The sequence below is a fragment of the Ornithodoros turicata genome, chromosome 5, assembly GCF_037126465.1.
Source record: "Ornithodoros turicata isolate Travis chromosome 5, ASM3712646v1, whole genome shotgun sequence".
NCBI lineage: Eukaryota > Metazoa > Arthropoda > Arachnida > Ixodida > Argasidae > Ornithodoros > Ornithodoros turicata.
In genome coordinates this window covers 23599575-23613115 of record NC_088205.1, presented here as the reverse complement: position 1 = coordinate 23613115, position 13541 = coordinate 23599575, and positions in this window count along the sequence as shown.

The following is a 13541-nucleotide window of genomic DNA, read 5'->3' as shown; positions in this document are numbered from 1 at the left end:
AATGCACTAGTCACTATTGCTCAAATAAACTTCCAACGCCGCATTGAAGTCTCATGACTTGCCTTCTTGGGCGTCACTAGGTTGATGCACTAACATATATGTATATAGTTGGACGGGCTTCACTCACCGTAACTTGCATTCACCTCCATTGTGCTTCCTTTCGCCTTCTTTGCGTCTGTGTTCTGACAGACTGGCACAACTTCGGCCAGCATCTACACCTCTAAAATCAAAACTAATGAAGCACGCCACACCGCAGCCGCCGCTGTCGGCGCCGGGGCACTTCCAAGTTGCAAATGGAAGGACTGAACTGCTGTGACAGGCGAATCGCGGCACACTTGCAGCAGCAGTGCAGTGCAGCCTTATTGAACATAGTGGTTCTTTGGCTACGTTTTTAATGTTCCACATGATGTTGTTACAATGCACTGCTGCTGCAAACTTTCGAAGGAAGGAATGACAAAACATGTTTCTTCTATAAGCGGCGGCGAGAGGACAACTTCCTTCACCCTTGACCTTGTATGTCCCGCGCTACCGAATGGACCGCCAGATCTCGAGTATTATGTCACATAAAACGAATGTCGCCACCAGACGATGGGATAGATAAAAGGCTGGACACACCAACCCGAACTGAACCGGTAACCGAAGTTTTTAGATCGGTCCGGTTCCGGTTCAGCTCCAGGATGGCGCTAGTAATTACGGTTCAGTTCCGGTTCAGTTCCAGCTAAAAATAACGGTTAATTCCGGTTTTCGATTCCGGTTCGGTTCGACGCTCTGCTTAGAACACACTTAAAGGATAAGACAAAGAGATGACCTTTGCTCGAGCAAATGACATTAACTTTGCAAAACAGCGGTTACATAAGCTTTACGCGTTGTGAAATTACCCTGCCTGAGGAAATATTATTCGTGGCGGAATGCACGCATCGAAATATGCACCGCAGTGAGGCTCTGTCACAAACGGTGGTACTATTCGGACTTCAGAAAATCCCAGAGAACTTAGCGCCACTCTGAACTATGGGAACTTGCTCTAATAACAAAGGAGGAGAAGGTCTCCAAGCTGTTTCGGTTCCTTCTTTCTCGGCCGATTGTCCAGGAAGAGTCAAGGTCAGCGAAAACGAAACGTGAAGGGCAGTTCATTCCAATAATCTCCCAGGATGCAACGCGTACGCAAGGAGCACTGGGATTTTCTGAAATCCTATATTAATCGATATGGACGTCCTTATTTACTTTGGGTACGGCCAGTGGCCGACGACGACGATGGGCCACTACTACCGCGAGCTAAGTCACAAGCCAGTCACTTCTATCGGAGTGAAGCCACGGGTTGAGAAGCTGGTGCTCGCGTGCTCGTTCGTGAAGGTGTCCGCGGAGTTGTTTGTAGGGAGAGAGTGTTTCTGGGCGCTGTCGAGTTTGAACGCAGGTGGGTGATATCCAATGTTTTCTGCCGTGTGGACCATGGTAAGTTTTGTATTAACTTCTGAACTGTACTTGTTCTCGTGCGTTATCCCGGTGGCAGCTCTCCGAAGTTATGAACTGTTGTACGGAGACAACTTGCACGTACATCAATCTCTGATCAGTGTAAGCTCTGGCAGAGGATGGGCATTCAGGTTGTGTTAGTCTAAGTTCGTTTGCGGCGTTATAGGGAGGCAACCCCTGGGGTTGATCTTCCACTTTGATGCCAATACATCTATGAGAACCTCCCCAGCACACCCGGCCCTCCTGGGCATTCCATCATCGCCGATCAGGACTCATAAGAACAACACCTCTTCTACATTTGGTGACCCGGACATCGAACACCACGGTCCGGTGAACAACAATTCGACCTTTCATCATCCAAGTTTTACATGGACCTCAACTGCCCCGGAAGCCATCACTGAAGGTACAGTATCTAGTTCCTCCGAAGACTGGCTAGGCGATTCAACGACCTGAGATTTCACGGAGCCGCTCCCGCCTCACTCAACTCTCCAAGCCAACACGTCACTGTCACTTCCAAAGGGTCACGCCTTCTTACACTTTCCGATTGGTCCTCCTCGGGCATCAACCACCGGACCTTTTCGAGCTACACGCTCCCGTACCGCTAGCGATGCGCCGCTGTCGGCCGCACCACGCTCATCTCCTATGCTGGCAGTTCAGGAACCCAGCCCGCGCTACCTTCCCACCAGGCTTTTCCCAGTAGTCCTCACCGCCGGCAAACCAGCCACTAACCACTCACTGGTAGTGAAGGAGCGCCAGGACCCTGTTCCACCGATGACTCTCAGGGAGACCACAGTGAGCTCCTTTCCCGGTCTCGCTTCGCGACGGTCCACCCCGGCACTTCTCTGGCGACAACCGTCATTCATCTTTTAGGCTCACGTACCAGTCTCGGTACTGTCGCCCATTCGCCCTCCACTTCTTGCCTTCACTCTGCCCCTTCACTCTGCCTTCACTCTTGCCTCCGCCCCTCCTCCCCACCAAACCGTGGGTCTGGATCTGTTCCTTCTCAACCGCAAGCAGCGCTCCGCGTCTGTGTGGCAGGGTGATGCGACGTCCCGTGGAAGACGACGACGACGACGCGCCACTATACTACTGCGCGCTATGGCAATCCTTCAGGCCAGTTCCCACATGTAGCGCTGTGCTACATAGCGCTAGGAAACTGCGCTATATTTTCCTCGTCGCATTGCTGCGAACCGCTATAAAACCACTCTTGTCGAAGTAGAGCCCCGGTCAACTTTTCTAGCGCTATTTTGAGCGGTGAGTCTACGTTAACCAATCGTAAGCTTTTTTCAGCCGTGACGTCGCGGAAGCTGGGGTTTGTTTTGCTTCCGATCACTCGAAGCAGCAAGACGGGAAGGCGACGACGACGCGAAAATGGCCACGAGTTTCACCTGCCCGCGCATCTGCCAGTACGTGGCTGTTTGGTTACTATAGTTCGGTATCGTGATCACAACATCGAAAGTGTCACCCGCCTTCATGCTGCGGATACCCGACGCGGACAGTAAACAATCACGGTAGTACCGGAGCATCACGTCGCAACGAGATATCCCGTGACTGCAGCAGGATAGCGCTCTATGCTCGGTTGTATGTGAGAACGGCAAACGGAAAATAGCGCCAGATTCCGAGAGCTATTCTCTAGCGCTATAAAGCGAAGCGCTGTATGTGAGGACTGGCCTTTTCTCTGTGGGACTGTCGTGAACGCTTTCCTTCTCTCTCCCTCCCTTCTTACTAATGTCTTTATCTCTGCGTTTCTAATTTCTCATTTCTTTTAATTTCTGCCCCTCTATCCTTTCTTTTTTACTCCCCCTTCTCCCCTTCCCCTTTTACAAAGGAGTGAAACTTGGCGCCTTGTCCGAGCAGGCAGACCTCATTCCTCTTCCTTAGAACATCATACCACCATCACCGCCACCACCCACCACAATCCATTCTCGGTAACGTGGACTGAAATCCCGGGTTGAGAAGCTCCCCAGCACACCCAGCCCTCCTGGATATTCCATCATCGCCGATCAGAATTCAGAAGAACATCATCTCCTCTACAGAGGTACAGGTTTAACGGTAGAGCTGAGCTCGAGTACCCAACTGCACACTTATGGAGACACAATCTTCATATTATTGCTAATTCAAATCCAATCCATACCGGTCCACTAAGAGCAACTGAAGCCCGCGACAATTAGACCGTAGCGCGGTTCCTGAGCATGAGCGCAACAGCAACTAACAGACGTGGACGGTGCCAGAGAACGGGCCTCCGGCGTCCTCCTAGTGACGGCCCTGCTGCCCCAGGCAGTGGGAACGCACCTTAGCAGCAACAAATAGACGTGAGGTGTTTCACCGCAAGCTTGCAGTATCCTACACCATTACATGTGAGGCGTTAGATGCAATGTGCTAAACAGCTCATAAAACAATGGCGGGGTCCTCGGGTGGCTGTGCATACGAAGAAAAAAGAAGAAATATCGATAAGAAAAAAGCATCTGAAGAAGCACCGAGTGTCGGAAAACACAGCATAAGAGTAAGGCGTCTGGAACAAAAAGGTGGTCATCAGGAACTCAACGAACATTTTAAGAGCCCGACGGTTTTGCAAGTTGCAACTGAGATTCTGACTGACTGCTGCCGAGTCCTGCCACTCGGACTGCCTATAACTGCAGCCATGTTGAATTGTTTCCTGTGGAAGCGTGAGGGCTGTGTTTGCTATGGGAATCGGGAATCAGGTAATCTTGGAGGAACCGTGCCAGTACGGTTCCATAACTCTTGTTTTTTTCTTCTACTTCGTCAGCAAAGCCCAGAAGATGAATCCGCGGCGGAAAACTGGACAAAAGGGGGCATACACTACCGCAAAGGCAATGAAGTTGCTTGTCGGGAATTTAGAAAACTTTCGATACGCTCGTCTTTCTCAGCGTCACGGTGCAGTAAATTTAGGCCCTCTACACACAATAACAATATCACATTTTTGAAACTGCAGCATCGAATAAAGCAGAGTTAGGAACAAGGTCACAAACGCGCCTGCAGACTCGCAACTACCAGTGGAATGGCCGAGCTGGTTAAGGCGTCCCGCTCGTAGGTGGTAGCCAAGGTCGTGCTGAAGACTCAGAGGTGGTGGGTTCGAATCCTACCACCAGCTGTGCTGTTTGAGGTTTTCCCTGGGTTTTAAGAAGCCTTTCCAGACGAATGTCGGCACAGTTCGGTTGGGCAATCGCCCCCCACCCTAGAGAAAAAAACACACGCCAGTTTATACATTGGATTTCCCTCTCTACCTTCCCCCACTACGCGCTTCGACAAAGGAACCGTCCCCACCCCCCAAAGGAGGGTCTGGATCCGCCACTGCCTGAAGTCGGCACAGAAAGCATGCGAACTCCCCTGTCCCCCACACCTTCCTGCTGTTCCCTCTCCATCTGCCCACATCTGTACGCAGCTAATAGCCACAGTTGCTTCGTGGCGCTAACACTGAATAAAAAAAGATTCGCAACTAATTAAGTATATTTGAAAAAAGCAGTTATATACACACATTCCGCAAGGTCACTCAACAAGCATCAAGATATCAAACAACGAAGTGCACGAGGAGAACACCACCAATTTTTCAATTCGCGACACATATACAAACTCAGATGATCTTTTTCTAAGTTCGACAGAGCTAGGGAAGGTGCCCTGAGGCAATGACAAGTTTGATGCCAATACATATACCGGGTGTCTCAGTTAAATCCCCGGGCTAAATAATTCGCGAACCGATGCACCAATCGAATAACTTTCTTTTTTACAAGTATCTGTCCAATACCGCCTACAAGATGGGCACCGCGTGAATGAGCGGGAGGCGCTCATCATTTAAATAAAAATTCAAATGAGTTTTGTGAACAAAGCTAACTTCTAAAGCAGGGCGCCGTCGGCATTAAAATGGGTACTACCCCTTCTGGGACCTTCAGTAGATACCTTTTAGAGAAAAATCTGCAACCGAAGCGGGTCATTTGTTGCCGTAATTAATTGGTTTCGGTTTAGATATTTTTGTCGCGGCTGGTCGCAGTGTAGCGCAAAAGGACGCTCTTTCACTCCCATGTCCACCAACGAATTACGTCCTTACACCAATGAATTACATCCTTTTGCGCTTCGCCGCGACCAGCCGGGACAAAAATACGTAAACCGAAACCAATTAATTACTGCAACAAATGACCCGCTTCGGTGGCAGATTTTTCTCTAAAAGGTGTCCACTGAAGGTCCCAAAAGGGGTAGTACCCATTTTAATGCCGACGGCGCCCTGCTTTAGAAGTTAGCTTTTTTCACGAAACTCATTTGAATTTTTATTTAAATAATGAGCGCCTCCCGCTCATTCACGCGGTGCGCATCTTGTAGGCGGTATTGGACAGATACTTGTAAAAAAGAAAGTTATTCGATTGGTGCACCGGTTCGCGAATTATTTAGCCCGGGGATTTAACTGAGACACCCGGTATATATAGACTAGTTTGTAAATGATTCTATTGTCTCCCACACGGTATTTTCCGCATTGTTACAAGAAACCGAAGTGTCTGTGCTGCAGTTTCAGAAATGAACTTTTACCAATTCCCCCTCCTTTCGCCATTGGTCACAATATCACACTCTAATGATTCCACGTGCGTGATGGTATGTATGATAACTGTCATTATAAGAATGGCCAATAAAATTGCAATTGACATTACAATTAAGAAATTGAGACGTGTAAGAAAGAGGCAGAAGTCCTTTCTCCATCACCATTGTTTGACGAGAATATGTTCTAATCCTCGCACCAAGACGAGACTGTCATATTCTACTGTTATTAAAACACACACACACAGTTCTTACCCATTTTTTAAATATGCAGTCCACTACGAAGCAGTATGCAAGTTATCCGAGACGTCTGAGCAACTAGCACCAAAAAAACTTCATCATCATCTGAGCAACTGCAGTCTTATAATATAAGGAAATATACTTTCACGTACACACTGCAATGCACGGGTTTTCCCGCGTCTGCACCACCGCACACTCGGGCCAACTACATCCTGTTAGTCGCCCACTTTTTGATGTCAGAGAGTTCTCATTTCATCCCCATGTATAAAAAAAAGAAGAAAAAACAAATCTGGATTGAATTTTTAGCTACGTACGTAGTGGCTGAGGTTAATGAGGTTAATGAGATGAGGGTGGTGAACTGGTGGTACACCCTGCAGTGTTGTTACTCGATGCAAGGGGATTCTGTTACGTAGTACCTGTTCTATGCTATTTATGTACATAATAGAGTAGATTACGTACATAATAGATTCGATATTATGTATCTGTTATGTGACTATGTTACACGTTTCACCTAGCATGAACGCTGTGTTGTTGGACATTGATTTTAGATGCAGTTTTCCAGCGTTCGTTTGAGGTGTCGTAATTTTGTGAGTAATCAAAAAACGATGGATCAGGAAATGCGATTATTTTCATATCCTGAGCAGGGGCGTCGGAAAGTAGGAAAAAGGGGGCGGTGGCCCTCCTCGGGGTTTGTGCTCGGAGGCCTGGCCTCCCTCCCCCCTTTCACGCACGAAGACGTGACAGGGCGCATGGTATTCTCTTACAAGGCAGATTGTTTACAGGATTTGCACATCCACTCGTGCAGAGGCGGAGAGTTTTCATTTTCCCGGGGGGGGGGGGGGCGGGGGGGGGGGGGGCAAGGGCGCACCGCGAAGTAAGTACTCTGGCGGGGGGGGGGGATATGTTTATTAAGAAAAAAATGAAAGGACAGATAAGCCAGATGGATGTCGGCTTGTTATTCAAAAAAAAGTGAAAGGGGGAAAGAAAAAAAAGGCAAAGAAAGAAGAAATCGAAAGAAAACAAAAAGAAGGAAAGAAAAGGAAAAGAAAAATGCAGAACATAATACTAAAGCTGAAGAATCACACACTCTGGCGGGATCCTATGATGTATGCAGAAGTGGTATAGAAATAAGAGGAAGGAAGAACAGAAAAAAAAAAAAAACAGAGAGAACGTAGACAGTGAACATGCGCACAACTGAAGGTATTACGCCTTTGAAAACTTAATGCAAAAGGAACAAAATGCATTGAATCCTCGGTGATTGTCCCGAAATGCGCGCAATATCATGAATATGGTCAATGAAATGGACCAGCGGGAGTTGAACCCGCTCACAACGGATATGCTTTCCAAGATCCTACCGTTACACCTCACTGGCAGCTGCTGGTACCTTTTCGACTGCTTCGCTTCATTGATCTGATTGCTTTGGGCGAAATTCAGGCAATGTGTTGTGTCATCCCCTGTGTTTCTTCGCCTCACCTTCTACTGTGAATATGAGTATGGTGGGAGGGTACATATTTTACAAATTGCAAGATGCATTTTTGGGGTTGGTGCCTCTTCGCTCTTTTGACACGGGCGCGCCGAGCACCAAAGGTTGGTGTCAGTCTCTTAGCGGGACTTCCCGGGGGAGGCGGCGCCCCCTTGTTCATGTTCCGGGGGGGGGGGGGGGGGGGGGGGCAAGCCCCCCCCCCCCCCCCGCAGTCGGCGCCTATGCACTCGTGTGAATTTAGCTACTACAGAACGTTCCCTCTAACAAGGGAGATCTCTTATTTCGCATGAACATATTCACTCTCACTGTCATTCACATCACGACCCTTCTCACATGAAACACACATCAAATGTTAATATATATGTGTGTGTGATAATCAGATAGACACCGTCTGGACATTGCCTAATTAACTGAATGCCGTAAGGAGAAGCGCCATTTTAGCAATTTCGAGTCATCGAGCGGTGCTTGTGGCACATGTCACTCTACAACGTTTTTTTTTTTCTTCTTCTTTCATCTATTTATTTTTTAGCGTAGAGAAAATTCTTAACGTACCAATTCTTCGAACTTCAGCTCGCCCCGTTTGTGGTGAGGGATTTCAGACGCCTATGATTCTGAGCGCCGTAAGAAAGTTTCTCAAAAGTCCACGTCGGCAAGTCGTCCAGTCCTAGCCTTGTTAGGCCTAATTAGGCCTAGAAATCACTCAAACCTGCAAGTCAAGGCATGTTTCACGCAACAATTCCTCGCGGTGGAATACGACTTTTAAAAAAATGTGGGGCAATCGATGCGATAATGGGTATCGCGCGCCCTCCAGGAGCTGCAGGTGTTGGAAAGGGGTGTGCGATGGGACACCACGCCACACACCCCGATTGCCGGTCAGAAATATGTATTCACGGGCATCAAGTTGCTCGATATCTGGATCAGCGCACACTGTTATCAATGCTTTTTCTTCTTTCCACCAAAAAGAAAAAATAAATAAATGCCGGCGAACTGTTGCCATCCGCTACTAATAATTGAGGTTTTTACGCCGCGAGACAACGGAGCCACATCACAGCTGTCGGTCTGTGGATTGCTTTTGCCCACATGAGAGTTCCTTAACGGGTGACGAAAGCTCGCCACACGGCACCCCGTATTTAACGCCCCTCGCGGAAGACAGCGTGTCTAAGCAACTGTACCCTCGAGGGTACAAGTTGCTTATGGCGCCAGGACGCCCTGGGCCGGGTTCGAACCCGCGATGTCGGGATCAGAAGGCGAACACGTACGCTACCGACTGACCCACCGAGGCCGGTCGATCGGCTACCTCTAAACATCATCACCGTTGAAGCCGCAACGCAACTGGTCGAGTGAGTACAAGCGCTTCATTTGGCGCAACTCGACATGAAAACGACTTGGCCCTACACCGCCGTCCTGCAAACCTGGATAACAAATTACCTTCAAGGAAGTTATTTCATGCGCATCGTCGAAGATTCTGGTATCAGTTAGCGTATAGTTCACGAAAGTTTCTGGAGCGAATATGACCGCTTCAATTTGATTCCATTCTACTCTTAATATTCAGTCCGCCGTACAGTGTATCACAGCCATTCAGTGGTAATACTCCAGGGTTGCGGAATGACGTCTCCCATTCCGTTTCAATTCCATTACGAGGAATTGAGATTTGCGATAATTCCATTCCTTTCAATTCCTCGGAATGCAAAGGTATGGTCAGTTCCCACTCCTGGAATGGCTTGGCAACCCAATTCCATTCCGTTAATTCCCTCAATAAAAGAAAAGGACCGGTAACCATACTGGCAAGTCCAGCAGTGCTAGAGGACATTGACATTACCAAGCACGGAAAAAGCACAAAGACAAGGTTATTTCACTCTTGCCCGTGTGCAGGTGCGGTGCAAAGGGTGCGACGGCGGAAACCCAGCACGTTGAAACCAAAACTGCCACCGGGGCACCCAGACCATTCCATTCCCATTCCTATGACAGTTTCCGCCATTCCATTCCAATTCCATTCCAGACTCTGCTCTGCTAAATCTGGAATGATTACGGAATCATTCCAACCCTGCTGGGGACTATCCATATATTTTACGTAGAGGTTCGTTCGCGAGACGAGAGAAAGGCATTTCGAGGATAATGTGCGTTTAATGTCCACAACTCCACTTGCATAATTCGCTAAGCGCCTACCACCATTCGAAGTGAGATCGTTCAGTCACATGACTTGTCGTGTCGAGAACACCGTACGTCGTCTTTGACGCTGCTGGTGGTGGTGATGATAATATTGGAGGCAGCTTGGTGTCTTCCTTTATGTCGATTTGCTTGTAAGTTACTTTTTCACACATGGCGTACGGCTGGCTATCTCAGCAGGCGTGCGTAAGTGCTGCTTGACTTTTCTTTTTAGAATAGGCCTGTAGTTTTCACCGCTTGACTCAAAGACTAGGCTTGTCTGAATCACTGGAACGTGCACCTCTTTTCTCATCGCCTATCTGTGCTGCTACCGAAATTGAGTAACTGAACACCGGTACTCGCTACTCCAATAAAATTAGCGCTATAGTAGCTTTGCTGTAAATGAAAAAAAAAAAAGTGACGCCATTACCAATTACAGGCGACGTCATACTCTTCCGCTTCTTGCTCGCTACTATACCATGAGGCACCTCTTTGCCGAAGTGCCAGGGCACTTCACAAGTCGATATTTTGTTGCGTAACGTGTTCACAGTAAAGAAAAAGTGCAAATCACACGAGGTGTTCACGTTTGCAAGCAACTCCCTGAGAAAAAAAGAAAAAAAAGAAAAGCAACTAAATCAGGATTAACGAATGTCGAATGCTGTGGTACAAATCACAACGTTGACCTCTGATGAAGGTGACGACAGGAACGGCTTGGGGTATTAATTCGGGGCATTACGACATGAAAACAAAAAACAAAAACATTATCAAAAGTGAAACTCTTGCACTTACCAACGTGATTGTGCACTAGCAGTATAGTCTACTAAGACAGCCATTCTTAATTGCCTTGTTGTACCAGCACGCGGTGTGGTCATCAAATCTTTAGTGGTACTATACGGCATTTTTCAGTTCCTTCAAAACCGCACATCAAATCCAAGTCATGCGAGCACTTTGTCACACAACACGTCATGAGGCCCACACCGATACACCTCACAAATACGAGGTAAGGTTCATTCATGGTTCCATTTGCTTCGTTCGCCCCCATGGTATTTCCCCAACAGCAGCTACAACTTGTGAATAAAGCGCAAAACACCGGACAAAATCACTCCAGCGTCTCTCAATCATTTGCTTCCTCAGGTCCTTCCCCGTTCCCGCCGTGAGCAAGTAATATACACTAAGCCTGCGTACTTATCGGCCAAGACCACGAGATAGTCAAGTCACGTACGCTACGTATCACGATGAAGGGAGATACGTGCAGCCACTGCGACCGGAACCTTTTATCAGATAACATGAAACAATTTCGAACGCATATCGTCAACATGATTGATTGATTTATTGATTCATTCGTGATAAAGAACCAACCAGCCACAAGGGCCTCGGTGTTGGTGCACATAAAGAGAGGCAGAGAAGTAGCAATTACCATACACTGGCAAATACCGCAAATACATGCAAAACGCGCACAAATATTTACAACGCACCTACACAATACAATACAACCCAACACAATGAGTACTCGCAAATAGACATTATATGCACTTTCCCCCCCACTCTTTCATCCTGTTCTCTCACCATCTGTCCACATCTGTACGCCGCTCATAGCCACAGTTGCTTCGTGGCGGTAACAGGGAATTAAAAAAATCATAATAAACCCGAATGTTTAAAAAAGCCGGTCGGCTTTCCAAAGCCAAGACTGGGTCGACTTTGGTGCTAGCTTCTTGAAAGCAATAAATTTTGCGCTTGAAGTTGTCTGTCCGGGGTTCACTTGTGAACTTTTGGAGTGCCCTAAAGGATCCTCGTCCATCCGAAAACGCTTCCGGAGCCGCTGCTGAGACGCATCGCCCTCAGCAGCAGCAAAAGACGACGAGGGCAGCGGTAGGTGCTCACCACTGGCGGCAGCCATGTTGAAACCCGGTAGTGCGGACCGTCTCGCGTCTCGCTCCGCTCAGACAGCGCGGCAGCGGAGCGGAAGCCCCGCTCAGACAGCGCGGCAGCGGAGCGGTGACTCCGCTCACGGTCAGCTCACGGTAACGGTCAGCTAACACTCCCTATTGGTTCGCTGTCAGCGGAAGTAACACGCAAGCGCAACCGTAAACGCGGCAGTGGCGGTTGATAACGTGTCTTCCAAAGTACCGTGTCTACTGCACCCAATCATCGGATAAGATTCCGAGTCATGCACCCTGCTATTAGCGAGTTTTAGTACATCGGAAGGTGTTGACGATAACAGTTCCGAAAACATAAAAAGCCAATCACGCTCTTTCTTTAGAGCGAGTGACATCACATTGCTAAGCATGGATTTCATATTTTTTTTTTTTCGTATCATTTTCGTAGAATTATTCCTATGTACTAAAACTCGCTATTAGGGAGTTTTAGGGAATTTTAAGCGCCCCCCGATTGCGGCTCCGTATGGTTGTCAGGCAATAAGATATCAGCAACTTGATGTCACGCACTCGAAAGGAATCGGGCATTTTTTTCGGAAACGCTATAGGCCTGTCGCGCTGAAGTTTTTCGCAGAGCCAGCTAGTGACCGACGGGCAAACTACCCCCTAGTTCAGCGGCCTCCTGTGTGCACATTTTTTCGTAGTTTTCTTGTGAATGCGGTACGTTGAGCAGCGCTCGAGAGCGAACACATCGCAATATTAATTGATGTGGGTAAAAGCGCTAAAACGGAAAGGGACGAAATACAGACACACAGAACATCTACGATTTCCTAAAGCTCACTGTTGGTTCCGGTACAGGTACGGTAGCTTCAAGGTGACGTTATCAACGGTCTACTGACACTCTCTATTACCGGAGCACCTTCACATCGGTTCTGCAATGGCTAGCTACTGACGAGTCCACTGACGAGTTCATGTGGGACATATATTCGCTACAGAAGAAACGCAGCCAGGGCGTGACAGCCAGAGCCAGTTTGCGTGAGCCCTCAATTGACTTATCGGCACAAGAGATTAGCTACCTGTGCTGTTAGACCACCGGACAAGAAGATAATGACTAGGAAGCCAGTTTTTCCTGTCACCTCCCCTTGTGTTTTTCCTTGTTTTCTGTCACATTAAATTCTGTCAGTTGTTAGTAAGCAGTTGTTGCGTGAAGTCTGTCGTCCCTTGTCTCTGGCTGCGTTTCTTCTGTAGCGAATAGCCACTGCTGTCCGTTTATCCAAACGGCCATGCGCTGGTCTAGCGTAGTTTGTTTTCGCAACCGACTTTTGAACATGGCCGTGATCAACACGGTATTGCCGAGCAGATCGAGCAATAACATGCCAGGAACCAGCCAGCCAACCAACCCCCCCCCCCTCCCAAAGTCGCGAACATATTCGTTCACATGGAGCAAAAACACGTTCACGTTAAAGGGACACTAAAGTAGTTTTCTCTCTCTCTCGTAATGAAAGACACCGCTGCCTCGACAGCAATACAAAAGGAACGACGTTCATCCGCCATGTCGTTTGTGATTTATGCCTCTCTCTCTCCTCCCCAAAAACGGCCTCTAATTGGTCTCCTCAAACAATCTTCCACGAGGATTGGCCAAATCGTGTGAGGAGACCAATGACAGGCCGCTCCGCATTGGCGCGCTTCTGGAGAAGAAGAGAGAAAGTGTGGTTTCTGTCGCTCATAAATCACGAACGCCTGAACCGATGTTCCTTTTGTTTTGTCGAGGTAATGCCACCATTCATTCC